The following is a 22,438-nucleotide window of genomic DNA, read 5'->3' as shown; positions in this document are numbered from 1 at the left end:
GTGGTCATTGTTTAGGTGACAGGAGAGGAAACTCACAAAAGGCTACAACAAACATAATTTACCTCAACAATGCCAGATAACATTGATTCAAGTCGAACATGGAGCCCGACATACAGCAGGTTAGGGTAAAGCTGGGGTCAGGTTAAGCTTCATAAGATAAGATATGAGATCATAAAATGAGTATTAAGGCCATGTACAGGTTAAAATAAGGGGAAACTTCTGCTTTCCACAGAAACTATTTCTGGGAGTCTGTGCTGCGCCGCAGCAGAGTGTCAGGTCATTTTCAAATCTGTAATTCATTTGCTCTGGTCTGAATCAGTAGCCCAGTTAGTTTTTATCTCTGTGTTTCTGTTGTTTTCTGTGCCTTAAACTTTGCTGCAGATACTGAATGCGCCTCTGCTTACACAAAACACGAGCTGTCAACTAGCTGTGGACAGGATCATGGTCAGATCACTCAGATGTATTCACAACAAGTGTTTGTCGAAACCAAACACAGTGTCTAATATCACTTCCCCACACAACTACACATGATAAAAGAGAAGATGTGAAATTAGAAGCTTGAAAAAAATATTTTGACAAGTGAAGTAATTATTACATGTGGGGGTGGCTGTGGCTCAGTTGGTAAAGGCAGTCGTCCAGGGACCACAGGGTCAGTGGTTCGATCGCCAGTCCTGGCTATATGTCGAAGTGTCTCTGGGCAAGACACTGAACCCCTAACAGCCCATTCCCCTCCCCAGCTGTGCAGTGCTGGTCCAAGCCCGGTAGAAATTGGGGAGGGTTGCGTCAGGAAGGGCATCCGGCGTAAAAACTGTTCCAAATCAACATGCGGACAATGATCCGCTGTGGCGACCCTGAACTCACAGAATAAGCCGGAAAAAAAATAAAATAAAAATTAATTATAAAAATTAATTATTAAATGTGTAATGGTGAAATTTCATTTCGAAAATAGTCTACATAGATATATTTTTGAATATAGGAAGACATTTATTACATTTTCTCAGTTTAGACAGAATAAAATCTTATTTAAATGTAACCAAGTCAAAGAGTCTAAACACGACAATAGACAGTTTTAAAATGCTGTAGATACAAAAACTGATATTGTACTGAAAGATTGTTTAGTAAGCAATTTTACTAATATGTTCTGCATTATTAACAGCATTAACTGGGCTTTTATGTTAATGGTCAGTCAACAGAAATCTAATCCAGTTACAATTATGTATTTGTCTCTGCAGTGTGTTGTAAGTATTGTCACTTTTAGGAAACAGACAGTTAAAGCTCACACTGATTAGCTGAACCACTGCCTATTCTAACTAGATAAATAAATAAAAGCTGATGTTAATCATCCGTACAAATGAGATTAAGTGACATTTAGCCATTATAACAAGACACTAACAACATATGTCTGTCATGTAACATTGTGTTGTTTTCACTTTTGATTTTCGGCCTCCTATTAACTAGATGTCACAGCAGCTCTGTCAGGGGCGCAGGGAATATTATGTTAACTGGTTTATTCTTGAAAACAGAAAGAGGCTTAGTGAAAGGTTCAGATAGGCAGATTAACCTAAATAAGCCCTGAGCCACTAAACACAACACAGCTCTGCGGGTAAATGAAGCTGAGCTGTGGAAAGCGATCAGTTTATCAGATGCTCAGATCAATATATTCCATGTGACAACAATGGATTCCAATTCACTAAACTGTAATTATCAACATGAGCAACACTAATGCTCATTTTTTCCATATGTGTTACATGATGTTTCATGTTTGCTCCGTTTACTCGTATATCTGGGTAAAGGAACGCTGATTGGGAATATGATTAGCAGGACCTGCTTTAGATAGAATTCCTGCCATAAACATTTTTGAGTTTACCAAAAATGTTGTTATTTAGATACTGCACAACCCCCTAGTTTTGCATTATCAGGACAACCAACAGTGCATAAAAAGCAAGAATGAGCTCATAATACTCAGACATGACAAAAGGTAGACAGTCAAGTCCTCTCCTTCCTAAGTTTATTCTAAAAATAAGCAGAAATGTCAGGAATGTTTCCCCCAGGGACAAAAATGTGTATTTACAGCAAGTGAAATGGCCAAAGCCTAATTAACATTCCACTTCCCTGTTAGTGATCATGCTTCCCCCTCTACTGAATATAAAACTAAATTTGATGTGGGCAATAAAAAGCCTAATGCTTATGTGAAATTATTAGGTAGTGCAATCACATATGATGAGCAACATATAATAAGCAGAATATGCAAAGTGGAATAGAATATAAATGTACATTATTTCAGTGCTGAAATATTAATCAACCTGCTGGTATACAAAAACTCAATCCCTGTCACTTAGCCTTACCCATCAGGAAACATTCCTGATGACATTCCTGAACATTCCTGACAACAGCAGTTTTTGTGTTCAGCTTAATATATTGGCTGAAAGAAAAGGGAAGCAGCTACAGTAGCCTGGCTCTGTCCAAAGTAAAAAGGACTAGGCCACAGAAGTTTAAGCCTGTTAAAAGAAAAAGCACAGATTTAAGAAATAAAATGTTAATCAGTGCACTTTACAGATGTGTGTGATGATGATTTTTTGAACTTTGGTCAGGGAAACAGTAGCTGGCAAAATTCACCTTCCTCTTCAACCCTGTCTCCTAAAAATTACATTTTTATAAATTGCAAACGCAAATATGATTTTGTAGGGAACATACTGTTATAAGTGGATGATTACTACTATTACTATAGTCTTTCTGTGACCTTAACAAAGTACTAGGCATGGACATTTTATTCATATGTTAAGGGTTTTTCTCTTAGACTTTGTACTACGTTTGGTTAAGCACAACCTGACTCCATGTTACATGGGTAGCATATATTTAAATTATTTGATTTCTTAATATGTTGATTTATTATTGATTTAATGGTCTAATTCTTTTTATTTACTTATTTATGTATTTAATTAATTAGTAGATGACTTTAATTTTTGACTTAAATAGTTTATAATGTTTAACTTAAAATGTTACAACACTGTGCTGAGGTAAGTCAAACTAAGACCAAGTAATGTTGTTTAGTTTGGTGGCTGACAGGAAGACAGAGGGAAGACGAGAAGGAAGGAGATGCTCAAGGAGGACAGGGTGGAGCACAGAGTCATGTCCTTGCTTTGAACTGGCAACAATTTGTGCAGAACACACAGAAATAAACAAGGGAATGATTTGCACATGGGGCATAAATAACACTAAGAACTGTCTAATACCAGGGCGATGGTTGCTGATACAGACATGAAAGGATTGCTGCGCCTACCTGAGAGGTCTAGGGTGCCCCTGGAGTACGGCCTTCCATACAAAGTCTTCATATATCTAATTTAAAAGTTGAAAGATACAAAATAAAAATACACAAACACTATAGGCTCTTTAAAATATTGCAAACCACCAAACACAAAAGCATAAATAACAATAACTAAACCACCAAAAGCAGGCCCCAAATGGCTGAAAGAACAGGCACAAAAGCACCAATAAGAGATTCAGTCTGGGGCTCCTAATAGAGGGGGTGGTGGCCCAGGGGCCCATATACTCATAATTCAACCATGGATACAGTGCTCGTCTTCATTGAGGACAGATTTCAGGAACATATTGAGCTCTGACAATCTGAAGAGGATTTTCACACCCCTCCCATCTCCCCCTCTTATCATTGTCGTCTTAGAGGAGCAGGGGGAGGGGCGGCGAGAGGCCAGGGACACCCCCCTCGCCAGACACAGTGAATGGGTACAAACGCTTGGCACACTGTGGCAGCGGATTTGCCAACAGCCACTCTGGCAGGCATCGACTGTGCAGGTTCAGTGAGAGGTGAATCATCACTCACCAGCAGGAACCACTGAAGCATGCTGCATACTGTACAGCTCACTGTGCCGCAAGCAGCATCTGCAAAAACACTAAAATCACGTAGTTTATGTCGAGTGTTTTTTCTTTGTCATCAGCCGTTTTTTACCTACACCAACCCATTCTGTGTGCATTGCTCAGTGCCCCAGTGGTTTCTTTCTTTTGTTGTTGTTGATGTTGTTGTACTGGCTAAGTTGATGCTAAGTCATGTTTTTTTAATATACTGAGGTGCAGTGGTGGAAAGTAATGAAGTACAAGTACTTTGTTACTCTACTTAAGTATATTTTTCACGTATCTGTACTTTAATTAAGTAGATTTAATTATAACTTTGACTTTTATTCCAGTACATCTAACACTAACAGGCAGTGTCAGTTTCTCCTTCCATGGCCTTATTTAAAATACTTATTTGACATATTAGACATACTTAAAGTGAGCTGATATGCAGAAATTTTATTCTTTGGCTTCCTAAACTTCAAATTGGAGCTGCCATTCTTCTTACTTGATATGAATAGGTTAAAAATAAAACTGAAAAATGCATCCGATTATTTAGTCAAACAGCTTCAACCCGTTATTTATGTCTATTAACATTAACTATTGCCCCCGCCCCCAAACATGAAGCACCACTGGTCCAAAAAAAAGGACAGAGAAAAAATAGTCAAGTACACTTACCTTTTTAGGTAAAATACAAATCATGTACTTAATTACTTTTACTTACAAAGAAATTGCAGCAAATACTTTTACTAGAGTATATTATTAGGACAGAAAATAAGAAGAAGAACAAAGTGTCAGTAGCATGATTATGTCCACCTGTTGTTAAATAGACGTACTGATACATGTACTTTCTGCATGTTAATATGCATATGAGTCTCTGTGTGGGGAGTGTTTCCACACACCCTTTTTCCAACATGTTTTAATTGCCTACAAAAAAACTCTAGCAAGTAATAAACTGAAGAGAAAGTGATGAGAAGTTAAGGCTGAAAAAGGAGCAAAAGGAGAGAGAGGAAAAAAAAATGTTGTCTCTGTGCTTGTTACAGCCACCATTAGAACTATTGCAATGCACTTTTCAACCATTATGTCAAATATAAATCAACATTTCAGAAAGTTTGACAGGAACTTTGCAGCAGTGGAAACAGAACCTCTACCTGTACTCTTCCATGTGGAGAAAGCATCAACAGTGAGAGAAAGTTCACCACTGAGCTGGATAAACTCCCTTACAGAAACTTTACAGAGGAGAGACTTTTTGGTCAAATGCACTAACTCTGCACAACGATACATTGACTAATTTATTTGAGTTTGCATGCAAAGGCAATTCAATTCAACTTTATTTATATAGTGCCAATTCACAACAAATTTATCTCAAGGCATAAAGTAAAGACTATAAAGATGTATAGAGAAAACCCATTGTATAGACAATATTTGGTTTGAATTAATGTGCATTAATTATGTGTGATAAAAGATGCTCAGATTTAGTTTGTGAGAGAGGTTGCCTCTCTCTAAAAGACTAATCTCTCTTTGTACAACTACAAGTGGACAAGCAAAAACTCCTTCAAACTTAATACTGATATAAGTCCTTTGTCCCAACCCTTTGATACAACAGGAGCGTTTGTTGAACAGGCACATGTTGAAACAGCTACCTTTTGAAACCAGGGACTAAAATAGCAGTTGCCATCTTTTAAAAGGGCACCAAAGTCTGCCTCCTGTCTTTTCTTCAGTGCCACTGTCTCTAAGCCGTACAATATGGCTGGTCTCACCACTGTCTTAAACACCTTTCCTCTCATTCTAGCTGATACTCTTTTATTACACAACATGCCTGACATTTGTATTAACAATAATAGCAGCAGTTTTAAAACAGACTTGAACTCCTGTGGGAAACTCTTGTACTTTGTTGACCCATCAAGCCAACCTCAGTCTCAAACTGAGTGTTTCTGTTGGTCCAGAAAATATAGTAGAGTGAAGGATCAGAACCAAGGAGTTCCCAGTGGATCTATGGGTTAACAAGTTGACTACAATGGGCTACAAAAATGAGCCAGATCTATTATACTAGAGGATACACAGTATCCACTTCCCAAAAGTCCTTTGAGTCCAGAATTGAGCATATGTGACCTGACCTGACCTGAGAAAGCACAGCCGTGCTAAACAGTGAGAAGGTGTTCAACAAACAGTGTGTATGTGTAAACACTGTTTGACCTCTTAGCTCAGGCTGCACAGGGACTGACAAAGAGTACGAGTGGTTTACCACAGCAGCAAGCCTGTGACAGGCACATTACAGAGCACGATGATGCCAGAGTTTTAGGTAACCAAGAGGATTATTCAGATGAGAATGAGAGTCATTTGCAATGCAAATTAAAACAGTATTTAAAGCAGAGTAACATGCCCTTCAAATAACTTCTGCTGCAGAGAAATCCCAGTTCTCCTCCCTGTTAAAATAGTTATAAGCCAAGAAGTGAGGCACATGAAAGAGTCAACGCTTTCCACACTGAATATCACCATCACACTGAATTATCGTCTGCTCAGCATCCCCTCTTAGATACAGCAGACTGTATCATGGACAGTTTTGTAGGGAAATTGAACATGCACTTAATTCATTAAAATCACTGTGTTCCTCCCGCAGGTTAAATAGCTTAAAGAATCAATAAGCCCTTGTGGCAAACTGTGTGGTGGTAAAACTGTACAAAGTAGTGGCTTGGTGATGCACACTGTGCCTGTGCAGTGCTGTACTGTGCCTGGTTTATCGTGTCTTTGCTGCTGTTCCAGACAAAGAAGAAAATTTGGCTCTAAAAGTGAGGGGATGACTGATGCAAGGGTCTGGCTTTCAGTCTAAAAACAAACAAAGGCTTTGTGTGTTTTTACATAACATAAGTTCTTAGAGTTGGGCCAGGATATCATTTTCAAATCATATTATCAACATTTAAGATTTTGAAAAAGTTAATTTGCACTCAATGATTTGACTGAAGAGTTCAAATGTTCATGGTGGTCATCAATTATGGTCTGTACTAAAAAGTTTAATTTCTTTTAAAGGCTCATGAATTTCTAGCTTACAACTGAGGTTTTTAGCTCACAGTGGCAGGAGGAATTAGTAGATCTGCATGTGTGGGATGTGGGGTGGGTGTTGTTCATATGTTTTGTATTTTATTTACTATTTAATTTGTGTTTTTTTCCATTAAACCAGTTCACTAACTATTCCACTAAGGGGAACCCGGTGGTGAAGTGGTTACTGCTCCATTTCAAATCCCAAGCCAGCTGTAGCCTTTTTTGTGGAGTTTGCATGTTCTCCTACATGCTGGTGTGGATTTCCTTGAGGTACTCTGGTTTCCTCCCACAGTCCAGAGACATGTATGTTAGGTTAATTAGTGAGTCTAAATTGCCCGTATGTGTGAATGTGACTGTGAATGGTTGTCTGTCTGTGTATGTCTCAGTGTTGGCCCTGAGATGGACTGGAGTCCAGGGTGTACAGGTCCAGGGTGTCTCTCCCTATCCCAGCTGGGATAGGCTCTAGCCCCCCTGCGACCCTAAATAGCATAAGCAGTAACAGATAATGGATGGATGAATATATCCCACTGAGGCTAGCAAACTCTTTCTGTTCTGTATGTTTTAGTGATCTGAAATTTCACAAGCAAATAGTGACTTTTCTACTCTGAAAGGAATCAATCATCATCGTGTGTGTGTGTTTTAGATTTGTGCCTGTGTAGCCATTTGACAATAATGTATCACATGCCTATAAAGAAAGCTTACATAAAGATACCTCATTTGTTTTGTGCACTGTGCCATGGAAAACAAATGAACATCTCATTAGATCTGGAACATTTTCTAAACAATAGAATCTTGTAAGACGCACAAAGTTTCCTTCTGTTTCGACACCCCACCCATTCTTCTTCCATTGTCCTCAGTGACAACTCGTTATCTGGCTAATGAAGCATAGAAAGCACCCTGATGCAATTTTTACATAAGGTTCATGGTAACAAATCAGTATGCTGGTTAAGTTCAGTCTTCCACTGAACAAGATATCTTTCATTCATTATTGATGTTGTGTGAGAGGAGCTTTCCCCTGAAGGCACACTAGGATTCCCATAGCCAGACGCAGCATCAAAGGCTTCTCTATAATCTTGTCTTCTCTTTTTCTCACCCCTCCACTCCCTGACTCTCCACATTACATGGTCCATCTTACTCATTTACTGCCTTCCCTCGCCATATGTGTTTAATTATGCTATTGCTTGTAGTAGATAATATGATAGTGGAATGAACAGCTGCTATTTACGATATTCTTATTAAGAGCTCCATTTCCATCTAAGAGCATTTACTGTGCATGGATGGATGGCATTGCATGGTTTGCTTCATCTTTGCAAACTATAATGCACAATAGTGCGCTGTGTAAGCAAAGCCTTATATCTCCCAGTGGTAGGCGCTGGATAGACTGGGGCACTATATTCTTGGGTGTACAGTACTTCTGCATGAAGGTGCTGCTGTAGGCATGATGCAGATGTCTACAGTGTGGCAAAGTATTTATGAGCTGTGTCTGATTACTGGGGACATCTCCTTTGAATGTAGTTGAGGTTTGAGTGCATTTTAATGAATCACTTCTCCTGTATATCGAATTAAAGTTTAGTTGTATAGTATTTCATCGAGATCTGTAAACACCTTTTGTTGGCTAAAAGGTCAGAAACATGGGAGTTTCTATTGTAGCAGCAAAAAATGTGTCATATGGTCAATCCTATTGCCTAAAAATGGTGTTCAACTACATTTATAGGAATACTATGTTTTTGTAGGGAACGTAATGCACTGCACAGATCGGTGGTTTGCAATCAAGGTACACAATCTTCCAGCTTCTGATTGACTGAGCACACAGCCCGTTCTCAAGGTGTCAAAAAGCGCCTCTTTGTCCCGTCCTTTTGCCTTACATGCTGACGCTTGTGGTACTCGTTTGTGCTGGTTATCATCTCACAGGGTTTTCAGTACATTGGAAGCCCTGGTGCTTTAATATTTGATGCCTCAAACAATGATGTAGTATATAAAGAGAAAAAGTGTTGTACGTAGGTGGTGTGTCACACAACATAACACACGTGGTTACTATAGTAAAGAAGTAGGTCTGTGATGTCACTCTGAAGTTTTTTCCCTAACCCTCACAAAGTTTATGTGTAATTAAAGTCTTTGACAACTTGGGAAGGGTCATTATCTGATGCTGTGGGATGAGAAGGTTTTGGAACACACCTGATCCACTGGAAAGTCATAGATTATGCTACCACCCGGATATGTTTTTAAATGAAAACAAAGAGGTTTGGCCTGGATGGTGCATACACAAAATGCAGGACTGTCACAACACAGACATGTGATCATCTCCAGAATCCCAGTGGTTAAGTTTAGGCAAAAAAGCACTTAAGGTTAAGAAAAAAATGTTTTTTCATGACTTAGGTTTTCTATACTGAACCAGACCCCAATTTTTCCAAACCTTAATCAAGTGCTATGAGTCAGAAATGGAGACTTTACTTGGACTTGATCGCACTTATGAGACTTAACTTAAGACTCATCCTCAAATGACTTGAGACTTGACTTGGACTTGCAATCTGGGATTGGTTCTAAGAAAGAGAAATTAAAATCAGTAGCATAACTTTGAATATTACAAAAACAAATCAGAGGTTGTTCTTGGGGACGCATATCCAGTTTGGTGGGGGAAAGCAGCTGTTTATTCATTTTCAAGAACACCATCACCTTGTGCAGACATATGTGTCTTGAAAATAGCAAAAATAGAGAAAATAGCAGATTGATCATTAATGAAAATAATTATTAGCTACTGTTCGACAAAAATAGGAAGCTCCACCTCAGCCAACTACAATAGAGGACGATCATAACAACACAGGAGAATTGAGAATTGACGTTGAGTTGCAAAAAGTGACTTGTGAACATCTCTCTTTTCTGAGAATGGTTATTTGCTCTTTCTTGGTGGGTATGTACAGGGGAGCATATGAAAGTAAGAAGTAACCTAACTCAAAGGAAAATAAATAAAACCATATAGTAGTGGTTTAGTTGGGAATTATCAAAAAAACATTAGAGGATCTGAATGATACAGTATGGTTTTTTTTTACTGATATTAAGGAACAAGGACAAACAAAGAATCAGAGAATAGAAAACCAGAATTAGAAATGGAAAGTTGAATAGGATATTGAAACAGTTCAATATGGGTCTAGCTGTGACATTTCCAAAGTTCTTACAAAACTCTATAACAAATGAACCCTTCATTTTTAAAGGCATACCTGTGTGTCATAGTCCTTACTGTTCCAGAATGTTTTTAGCCTCAGTCGTCATCACTGCTTTAATTAAAGATCGTGAACATTTTGAACAAAATGCAAATTCAACCCTGAAGCCTGAAGTGCTTCACTGGCCAAAATATCAAATGCAATCTTAGTCTTTCCTTTTAAGGGCTCTTGATATAGGACATATCTGTAGTTACGGGTAGGTTCTACCCATTGTGCCTTGCAAAATTTTGTAGATTTTACTTTTATAGAGTTTAGTGTTTTCCACAAAGGATCCAAATTGATTATGGCCAAAAGAATGAAAATAATGGCAATTTTTGATAGATGACTAAGAGCGATTAGATAAATTAAAGAGAAGACAAATTCTAGTATTCTTGGACCGAAGGGGGGCAATGACCACCGACTGGACAACCACTTGAGAAAAACAGTGCCCAGTGCGCTAATACGTAAAGGGGACCCCACCCAGCCATCGCATTGTTGTTCATCTTTCTGTTTGTTTGTCTCCCTAGTCATTCTTTCTGTGTCTGTGCTCATTTTTTGTCTCTTTGCTTTTATATGTCTCTTTTAGAAAATTGTGTGTGTATTTTTTTACTTATGTAGTCATTTTGTGTCTAGTCTGGGTTGTTCATTTGTCTTTTTGTAATCACTTTGTATCTTCTGAGTTCTGTTACTTTCAGGGCCCCCTGACTTCCTAGGCCCTGGGACCTGGGCCCAGTAGGCCTGGTTAGTAATCCATTCATAGTCCAAATTAACTAAGATGTACTGTAATAAGATTTTATAGGGACTTATGGTTAAATTCCAGATGGTCTATTCTGATTATCGTCTGATGTTCCTTTTAGCCAAATCATGAGGTTTAAAGTTCAGGGGTAATCGGATAACTCCTTCATAAATTACTAATAAATCTGATATAGATATTTAAGAATTGCAGTATGGTGAATTTCTGTACATTTCATTCGTAAATCTTATTTGTTTAATACTTTGCTTTACAACTATATATTTGTAAAAATTATTCCAATCAGTCTCAACTGTACTTTGTGCCTTGTGTTAATTACCAAATGCTGGCACAATAACATGTCACACAAAGACAACATCCACTCTACAGCATGTTAATATCATCATATTTAATATATTAAGCTACAAGCTAAAACCACCACTTTGCCCTGTCAGTAGCCTTTACAAGTGTCTAAATCCTGATGACTGTAGGAGTTCCATTACTTAGCAAGTCCCAAAGCGTTTACTGAAAACTGTGATCATCATGACCTTAGGAGGTCACTGACCTCTTCCTACACATAGCACTGCCAGGGCTAAACCCATCTTAGTTGGAACTTTTTTCCAGATTAGCCATTTAGCATTTGTAACTTCAACTACTACAACTTTAGAACAATGCTTGGATCCCTGCTTAAGCCGAAAAAAACCAAGCAATAGTCAAGTCCACTGTTGGGCAAACTGTTCATAACTAACATGCTTCTGCTGACAGATTTGGGGGGGGTCCATTCTCCAATAACAAGGCGCAGACATGACCAACGTGTCTATCCTGGTATGTAGAGAGAAGAACTATCTCCACATCATTTTTCTGTACAACTCTAAATAATAACCTACAATCGTGATCAAGTAATTACAGTCAGTCTGTTTCTGATTGCATATTATTTGGCTGAAACCTCATCCTGAGATGCTAAGTTTTAAATACTGTACTCTGGTGTATTTATTGAGCAGTGAGTGGAGGCTGGAGCTTTCACATCCTCACATACAGTTAGCTTCACATCATCATCATAATAATAATAATAATAATAACAACCTTAATCTGTTATTCAGATGTTATTGTATCCGAGACACTTTTTAGAAATGAATTTGCTGTTCCTTTTTGTCAACCACAGAAATACAATGTGACCATTAGAGGTATCATCTGTGCGCACTGCAAGTCTTTCCTTCCAGCCAGCCAAAAATTATCTGTTGGGTGCTGTGTTGGACTGATTTAAAGTATATCCATTGTTAGAAAAACAAAAAGATGACTCGCTGCACTCCGCACAAACTCACACCAACCAGTCCTAATATGTTGGACTATCTGAAGTGTTTACAACATAACATCCACAGCACACCTTCAACTGGGTTTCTGTAGTAATAGTGAAATTATTACAATTACAATAATAAAAGCTTTTTAGAAAGGAACTTATAAGTCAGTCACATACACCAGGTATGTCATATTCAGTTTTTATTATAAAATTAGTATATGATAGGTGAGTCATTATACAACCCCAATTCTACAGAAGTTGGGACAATTTGTTAACGGTTCTTAATAAAAACCAAATGATCTGCAAATGATCGGCAAATCTCATCATCACATATTTTATTAAGAATAGAACATAAACAACATAGCAGATGTTGAAACTGAGGGATGCTACCATTGTGTAGCATCCCCACTTCTTTTAACAACTGTCTGTAAACATCTGGGAAGTGATGAGACCAGTTGCTGGAGTTTTAGGAGAGGAATGTTGTCCCATTCTTGTCTGATGCAGGATTCTAGCTGCTCATCATTCCTGGGCTGTAGTTGCCAGATTTTTTTTTTTTTTATGGTGCACCAATTGTTTTCTCATGGTGAAAGGTCTAAACTGCAGGAAGGTCAGTTCAGCATCCGGACTCTTCTCCTTTGAAGCCATGCTGTTGTGATGGATGCAGCATGTGGTTTAGTGTTGTCTTGCTGAAATATGCAAGGCTTCCCCTGATAAAGACGACATCTGGATGGGAGCATATGTTGCTCTAAAACCTCTATGTACTTTTCAACATTGATGGTGCCTTTCCAGATGTGCCCACGCCATAGGCAATAATGCACCCCCATACCATCAGAGATGCAGCCTTTTGAACTGTCTGCTGATAACAAGCAGGATGTTCCCTCTCCTCTTTAGTCCGCAGTACACGCCATCCATGGTTTCTAAAAAGAATTTCAAATTTTCATTCATCTGACCACAGAATCTCAGAGCATTTTAAATGAGCTTTGGCCCAGAGAACACGTGGCATTTCTGGATAGTGTTCACATATGGCTTCTTCTTTGCACGACAAAGCTTTAACTTACATTTGACGATTTCACTGTGTTCACAGACAGTGATTTCTGGAAGTGTTCTTGAGCTCCTGAGTTCCTGATTTCCAGTAGAGAATCCTGCCTGTTTTAATGCAGTGCTGCCTGAGGCCCCAAAGATCATGGGTATCCAGTTCTGACCTTTGGCCTTGTCCATTGTGCACAGAGATTTTTTAATTACCTAATCTGTAAGCCCATGGTTGCAACAGCAGATCACTGGTCCACACTTTGATTTGGCACATCCTTACACTGGATGCCATTCCTGATGCAACCCTCCCCAGTCACCTGGGTTAGGAGCGGCATTCAGATATACACTGCACAGCTGGGAATGGGCAGTTTGGAGGTTCAGTTGAGTTGGAACACAAAGCGCCTACTGTATGGTCGATAGGCAGCCACACCTGACCTACAGCAGCCCACTTTTTATTGTCTAGTATATTTATTTTAAATGAAATTCAACTGTTGTCCATCAATTACACTTAATTATGCAAAAGTGAAGTGAAACCTGCAGCTTCAAGTCTTCCTGATTAAGTCTCTACAGACTTCTTACATTGGGTTAAGGCAATTTATCACAATCTTCAGACAGAGACAGATCTTCTCAGGCTCTATCAGAATGAATGGGAAGTGTCTGTGTACTTTCATCTTCTGGTCTCTTTATAAATGTTCTGGTGGATTTTGGGGGGTTGGGCTCAAAGGCAATCAGAGAATTGTCCTGAAGACAACTCCAGCGTGGTGCTACATAACTGTTGTAACTGAAATGGGTGGTTTTTGTTCTGAAAGGTGGTCACAACTCTCACGACAGTCTCAGCTCTCATGCACTCTATAGCAGGTTTTCTTGAGGAAGTTCTCTGTATTTTATGCTTCTTGTATTCTGACCGGTCTCCCTGTCCTTGTCCCCTGCTGCTGTGGACAACCCCCCTCTCTCCCTCGTACCTGATACTATGATCGGATTTCTGCCTAAACAGTTCAGTTTTCTTTATCATAGCTTCAAAATTGATCTCTTTTTTACTGTAAGAAAGCGGACCCTGAGAAAAGAGTGTTCTGACAAATGTATAGTTTATCAAAAGAAATACAATCACAAAATCAAAAAAGGACCATCAGAATACAGAATCAGCGTAACCCTTGTTCTCTTCATATTGCACACTACACCATTTAGAATTCAACAAGTGATTCCTAAAATGCACTTGAGTCATTTGAAGCTTGTACTCTCTGACAGTGCAGTGGAGAACATTTTCGGACTGTAATAAGGATAAATCTGTTTTAAAGAGGCCTGAGTTTCATCCTCAGAAGACTTAAATAGGATGAGACAGAGAGGCAAGCTGCCCTTCAGAATGTTACAGTGTCGTGATAGATCCCTCGTTATCCCTGAGAGCATTTTGCCACCTACTGACTGATAGTGGTAATCACATGAGTAATCACATTTCACATGTACCTTTATTCTGTACATATATAGATATATAGATATATATATCTATATGTGTGCAGTGTGCAGGAAGCAGTGGTGCAAGGTTGTGTAATCCATGATTAAAATCACACTTTTATGATGACAAATCTTTCTTGTGCACACATTGGTGGATAACAGGCTTTAACGAGACAGAAAAAACTTCGACAGGGAAGAAAAGAAGGTCCTTATAGTAATGTACATCCTGAGATATTCAAATGTATGGAATAATTCACAAGCTTTGATTCGGGCACAAGGCTCAACATGAAAGCGACGAAGAAACACTCGAATCGCTAATGGAATTAAGCACATTATTAATGTAGGCTTACTTCAGGCTATTGCATCTCTGAGGTTCATCCTTTGATATCTTCTAAAGTCATTAATATTGCATAGTGTAGCTGAAGTCTTAATCACCAGATCCACCAGTGGATAAAGCCCAACTTTTTTTTCATCGAAGGGGGGAATTTCTCACAGAAATAAGTTGCAGACAGTATCAAACCAACTATCATTTCAGCCCAAACTGCCATTGACTTTGAAATTCCCATTGACAGCGTGTCATTCTGTCATGGCTCTGTTTCCCCCTGATGGTATTTCACAGAGGACAGTGCTGCGACGCGCATACAAGTGGGTTAATTAAAAGACTCATAAGTCAATCAGAGAACATTAACATACTGGAGAGTGGTTTCAATGCACAGGGTTGAGCGCGAGGAAACATCAAAGGGTTTTAACTGCAGGCATGAAAAGCATGGGAAATGAGCTTTCAAAAAGGAGATACGCTGCCAAAGCCTGCAGGAGGAGAGGAGCCTCTCGCTGACTCGTAGGTACTTAGAGGCTCCAGTGAAGCCCTCATACCCTGGCTGCAGGAGGAGGAGGGGGCAGAATTAGAGCTTAAACAATAATGTCTTGTTTTTTTAATCACCTTCTCTGTCTGAGTGTGTGTGGACATTATTACAAGTTTTACCTCTCATTAACATCTACTCCTATTAAGCCAGTGTTTCCTCTGCTGCTGCTGCATGAATAAATGCATTACCCAGCACTACTGTGTCTGCATCATTAGAAATGTGCATGCTGAGTGATGTTTGCACTGTGCATCTTTATGACAAGTGCATAAATAGATAATGTTCCAAATGCAACCTTGTGCTTCCCGACTGAACATTTTTATGTTGATGGGCTGCAACAGGTAAGTGCCATCACAATCACTATCATCATCATCATCATCATTAGCATCATCCAAACTGTCTCCGCCAACGCATCACATTCCCTCCTGATGACCCAAAGCCAAAATCATCATTGCCATATAAAACAGGAAAAGCTTCAGGAGGCTGGGAATGAAGTTGGCTGCGTGTTTGTGGGTCCGGGGTCCTGAGCAGCGCCACTTCCAAACGCGCCAAAACAAGCCTGGATGTAAGCAGCCACGCGTCAGTCCCTGACCCACTTCTCCGGCCGAGACTCGGCTCCGCGCCGCAGCGCTGATGCACATGTTCACGTTACATAACTTTTCTTGGTACTTTTCATTTCACACACACATCAAAGATGTTTTGTCATTCACTGCAAGAGGCGAAAATGAATTCGGTCACACTCAACTTACCCGCATCCCGCAGCAGCTCTTGGCATCTTTATGTCCAATACGTAGTGACGCTCCTCGCCCTTAGCAGTTTAACCTTTGCCTGAATGCAGCCGAGCAGACAGATGAGGCGCCGGTTACTTCCTCTCGGGGAGCTGAGGTGAAGTCCTCCTGGAACAGAGTAGGCGACCCGCCAGCGCGCAGCCGCTGCTCACACACGGAGCGCTTTATTATTTCTACCGGGCGCGCTGCCGCAACATGGCAACACGGGGTCTAACCCAGCGTGAGGGAGCGCTCGTTAGACTGACACTGTTAACCACATGACACCAGCTTTAAGGTGGCGCCGTAGCACGCGACGCAGTTTGTCTTTGCCGAGGAGTTCTTTCAGTCTGGGGTGGAGAGGTCCAAGCACTTCTGACTGGCTATGGAAAATTAGACCAACAGGCAACACAATTTCAATCAATTGTTGCCAACTTACAATATTTAATATTTAAGTATTTTATGACTAGTGAAGGAATTGTAGAGTGGATCATGATGAAACTTCTTATTCATTATTATTCCCATTGGATTCTGAAATATAAAATAACGGAAGTTAAAGTTAAAACTGAAGTTCTTTTTTGCTTATTTATCATAAATGTAAAAAAGAAAACATTTATTTTTTTTTAATGTGCATGGTTATTCAGACTTTCAGACACATTGCAGATTGAATGGTATGAAAAGCTGCTTTCTTTTTATAAAGGAGCTGAGATGAATGAAATTCATATTAGATTTCTCTAGTTTTTAACCAGTAAATGGCTTAGTAATACAACAATGGCCAAGAGAACTAATTTAGGTGAGATAACGCTTGGTACTTTTCACACTAATCATTAACTAGTAATTTTCTTAATTCTAAAGCTAAAACCCGCATTGACTCTTCATGTTTGGTTGACTTGTCAGCCTGCAGCCTGGATTAGCTTGATGTTTGTTAATGGCATCAACCTCCACTGTCATCCCAAAGCTATTAAAGCACATCAGCCAGACACACCACTCCACTGGGTGACATATTTAGTTATCCATAAATCATGATCACTTAAAATTGTCCAACCGAATGTGGGGAGAGAAGATTCAGTGTTTATTTATCAGTGTATTATTGTCTCAATGGTGATTTCAATTTACAATTTAACAGAACTGATGAATCCTTTTCATCAATATGACAACCAGATGACAAAAACTCCAATGTCATTGTGGTCTTAGGTTCAGATTTGAATCCTTCTCTTTACCCAAGTTCCTGTGGTCATATGGCTGAGCTACAATATTTTACAATGTAATGTTTAATGTATATCTAGCCCAGCTTACACCTGCCCTGACAGGACACTATACCTGTCAAAATATATATATTTTTTGGACTGATACATATAAATATACTATATACTCTCCTAAGAAAACACCTGTTTCTTTAGCTGCTAAAATCTCCATGCGTACTCAGCTTGATGTAAACCAGCCCACTGTATCTGTTTGGGTACAGTAGCTTTTTAACATTATGGAATCAGTGTTTTCTGTCCAAAAAGAATGAGCACATATAGGTGTAGAGAAGTGTACTGCTGTGATTTTATCACTTAAAGTAAGACTTTTTACATTACACATCTGGTGCATTGAGATAAATGTGGCTTTAATTTAATCACTTAAAGAGATGGTATGATGGAAAAAATATATGACATAATATATGAGGATAAGCCCACCCACCTCCCCAGAACAAAGCTGAGGGTGTATGGAGTACACATAACTTCTGTGGATTATGCATTGCAGCTGGAAGTGTATATTAAACACTACCTAATAAAGTTTAATTGAATAAACAAGCACAGCTATGAAAACTACTTACTGATGGAATGTATTGTATCTGTGCTAAAGCTAACGTTGCTGCCTTAAGCTACATTTGAAAATTTGTTTTTTTTTAGAAAACTTAGACATTATCTTGCTGTTCTGAAACATCTTCTGGAAGACTCCAAAATGCAACAGCAGGTTCTTCCCCTTAACAGTCAGGATAAAAATCCACTTTTACAGATCACTACATAATTACTACATAATTACTCTATTTACATCCCCAGTGGCTGCTGCCACAGCGTAACAGGATATCCAGGTCATGTTCCCATTGGCTGGGGACAACACCTTAAGCCAATCAGAGTAGGAGCTAATGAGTAATGCAGGCTGATAGAAAACACACTGAAAGCTGTCTGTAACAGTGGATTTACAGTAAAACTTTGGGTGAATAAAAAGTGATAGAGATGTTTAAGTGTTTATAAAAATGAGTCAAGCAGGGAAACAGTACCAGCCCTTTAATTTCTTTACACGAATCCTTACAAACAAACTTTTATTAAGCTGCTGCTATTGTACAAATTTAAATAACCATTTACTGTAAATGTAAACAACCATATAAATAGCTCCTATATAAATATAGAGTATATAGATGTCCTCCTTGGACTGCAGTGAGCCTCACATTGTTCCTCCAGCTGTACTGGAGCACCTCACATATTGTATTGTTTGCAATTGATTTCTTAATGTACTCCGCAGCGCTCCATCTGCAACCGATTCAGTGGCAAAAGATGATGTTGTTATCAGCACGAAGGCCTGAGTGTGCATTCCTCTTCCTGAAGATATTATCGGCGCTCCCCTCTGTAGACAGCCAGAGAAAGGAAGGAGCGATGGCAGTGGAGAGGTGGGAAACTCCTCTTTTTGACACCGTATCAACTCAGCGCTGCTTATCGCTCCCATTTTGCTGCTGAGCCAGACGATTACCACAGTGGCTTTATTCAGACAGTCTTGACACTCAATTAGTCTCCCACACCCACTCGCTCTGTTAACACACACTGCTGGGTATCACCAGCAGCAGACATGAGCAGGAAAATGCAGATGAGTTGACTCACATCAACAGATCGAAGCTCTGTGTACTTTTAGGAAAATTTACTCTTGACCCCATGTGTTAGATAACGATTGCTGGTGCAGTGTGAAAGGAGAAAAACTTATTTGAAATTGCATCAGTGTTTTGCACTTTTGTTTTATCCAAAGTAGACATGTATAAATGAATATAGTGGTGAGGTGTTCACATACAGTTTGGACAACTCTTCTTCTTCTATGAATTAGTTTTTAGTTTAGTTAAGTAGATCAACAGTAGAGATTTTCAAAGCTTAAAATAAGACATTTGAATATACGTAGTAAGGTTTAGAATGTGTTTTCAACACTAGATTCTTTAATGTAGCACTCTCTGCTTTGAGACAACTTTGTACACTTGTATTATTTCAGCTGGAGCTAAATGCTGGAGATTCTTCACATCCTCCACCAAATTTCCCAACCTTCTCCTTTTTGTACATAAACTTATACGTGTGTATTTTTAGCATATTAACAAAATAACATAGCAGTACATAACAATGCATGATATAACCAACTGAGCCTACTGGCATCTGGAGCAGGAATGATATATAATGAGAAAAATGGGGGAGACAGTGGATGGACCCCCACTGTTTCTTTTTGGTCATTTTGAGTTTCTTTGGGGTAATTTCACATTTGCTGTTTTGTGTTGCTTTATGTGTTAGTAGGTAATTTGATGTGTGGCTGTAGTTATGTTGTGTATTTGTACATTTTGTTTCTATTTTGTGACCTTTTAGGTGTGCCCAGTAGGCAATCCTGTCTCCTAAAAATTATGATCCTATACAACAAAACTGCAAAAGCAACTGTCAAAAGAACAGAAATGCTAAAGACCTGAATTCAGTTCCTGAGTGCTGTGTCTAGTCAGGTTCAAGCAAAAAAAAAATAAACTGTGGCATTAGGGTTAGAGAAAGATTGTGGATTGTGGGTGTTTAAAAGCGATAAAACACGTTTTGTGTAAAACTTCTTCTGACCCTAACCAGCTCCCTTACCTGCCTAATCACAACCATGAAATGCTTTAATAACGCTGTTATCACACAAACTGGAAATTGTACTGCAGGATCCCATATTATGGCAGAAAACTAAACAGGATATTTTACTGCAAGATTGATTGATATGTTCAGTATCAACGTATTTGCAACTCGCCATTAATGTTACACGTCAACATATTTTCTTTGTGTTCACAGGAAATGTAATGTGATTGAAATTGCGTTCCGCAGGAAAACATAATTTGGTGGCATGGTAACATCCACAGTAGGTGCTCCAGGTGATGCAATCAATATAGGGTTAGTTAGTTAATTAATGTGGTTATTTCCACTTTATAAGAAAGTTTTGGAGCATTCTAATTTATTATAAATTTACAATGATGCCTACCTTATACACTGTCAAAGCATAGCAGAGTGTAGCAGAGCAATGAGTGGAAGGCCTGGTTAGAGGAACGTGGACTCATTTAAAGCTACATGCTAGTGGTCGCTTAAGTTGCATATTGTAGATTTAATGTTGGTAACATATTACACCTGGAATAGTTTTTCAACAGTTTGTCTACACAAGCCCCTTCTCATTCTCAAGACATTTAAAAGCGCAGCTTTGCGAATTCCTTTCCACGTTAAATCCTGACTTTTAAGGTACCCCTTCGCATAAGTGATTGACGTTTAGAACTTTCAGTGTGGTCACTTAGAAACCCTGGAGCATCAGTATCGAATGCCAAAATCGATGATGTAAAAAAACAAGAGAAAAGGTCCCACAGGGAGGAGGATGTGGCTGGGGGGACCCTAATCTTGTTGTTTTGTGTAAATAAAGTTGTTCCTTTGGCGTCCTAAGTTAATGCTCCTGGAGCATCCAATACTGATGACAAAGTGCACCTGCAGTGTCAATACTGGGCGCAGTTGTTTCCAGGACGTCAAATAGTGGTGGTCCTGGAGCATGATTCTTTGCAAAAATGATGGAAAACGAACACAAACTCTTAATGTCTATAGACACCACTATACTTTTTATGACATCACTGGTATATGATGAACATCTCCCTTTGACCACTTTCCCTTTCTATGTTTGTTTTTTAGAAACATACTCTAAAGCACACAAAGTTATAACACAATTTCTCACAATGACCTTGTTCCAGTCCCTCTAAAACCTAATTGTTTTTGGATCTGCACAGAAATTCTTTTTGCAGGTTATTGGTGAACTCAGGCTTCGTTCATCACGTACTGTAAGGAATGTTTTTGTGTAGTTCTTTTTCCTGGTTTACACAGATCTGGTTGCTGTCATTTGTCCATCTGACTTATGCTGGTGTGGAGGTGGAGAGGAGAACTTTAGTGCAACCCAGGAGTTGAAAGGATAAATGTTTCTTCTCTCAGTGCTGTGCTCTTCTAATCACGAATGCACAGCGACAAATGTGCTGCTAATTAATGTCCATGCATGAGGACCCCCAGCGTCTCCCCATTGCGTTTAGCCTTTCTGACCTGTCACTGACAGCTTATCTTTTTCTTCCTGTTAAATTCCTCTAGTTTTTTTCCCTCACCACACACCACACATACTCACAGGATTCCATCAATATTCTTTTTTAAGGTACAGACTTTTGGAAATTGGCTACAATATGATGTGAGGTCATGTGATGATAGTGTCGCATCTGCAATAACTCATCAAATAATAAAAAACTAATAAAAGACAATAATGGAATAACTTGATCATAATTTAATAAAGATAATGAGCTGATAATTTTGTATTACATCTCAAGTTTAGAAGCAATCTTTTGATTAATAATGTGAAAAGAAATACAGATTTTCAAAAACCCATAAATAGAATAAAAGAATCCTGGCAAAAAATTAATTCTAACAAAAATATGCGTAATCTTTGTTGATATTAGGTTTTGTGTTTCGTTGTGTGGTGTTTAGCTTGTGTTTTAGGTACGTTCTTGCTATTCAAAAAATGGTTGGAAAAACAGTCATTGAAGATTAATGACTGTAAAACTGCCATTTAGTTCCTAAATTTTATATTTTACAAGGAGCTTTTATAGCTACAATTTATGTCATTGATAAATTAATACTGTATCAATTAATAATAATAACAATTAACAAGTATACAAATATAATCATGCCACAATGAGGTTAATGCAAAAATTTTCTATTTAACCCATTGTTGGTGCTGTGTGTCATTTCCTTTTGCACCACAGGTTGTCAGAAATATTTCTCAAACCAGTAACTCTGGAAGAGGAGATCCACACATTATTTAGATTTACACTTAAGCTAGTAATACTATTGTGTATCTTAAAGATGATTCCTGCCATACAGACGGGTAAGAAGATATCAATACAAAGTAGAAACGTTTTATACCTTTTCTAGGCTTTGTTATTTACTTCTATTGGCAAGTTA

General features: G+C 38.8%; 1 protein-coding gene across 1 annotated transcript in view; it reads right to left on the bottom strand.

Annotated features, from left to right (window-relative positions):
* The window catches only part of LOC137129761 (retinoic acid receptor beta-like), a 179,720-nt gene extending 163,231 nt beyond the window's left edge, over positions 1 to 16,489 (bottom strand). The window contains exon 1 of the mRNA XM_067509012.1: positions 16,197 to 16,489. The gene's annotated coding sequence lies outside the window, so the exon portion shown is untranslated. The remainder of the gene's footprint in view (positions 1 to 16,196) is intronic.
* Between the last annotated feature and the right edge of the window lie 5,949 nt (positions 16,490 to 22,438).

Source organism: Channa argus, chromosome 1 (genome assembly GCF_033026475.1).
Source record: "Channa argus isolate prfri chromosome 1, Channa argus male v1.0, whole genome shotgun sequence".
Classification (NCBI taxonomy): Eukaryota; Metazoa; Chordata; class Actinopteri; order Anabantiformes; family Channidae; genus Channa; species Channa argus.
This window is presented reverse-complemented; position numbering and strand designations above follow the sequence as displayed.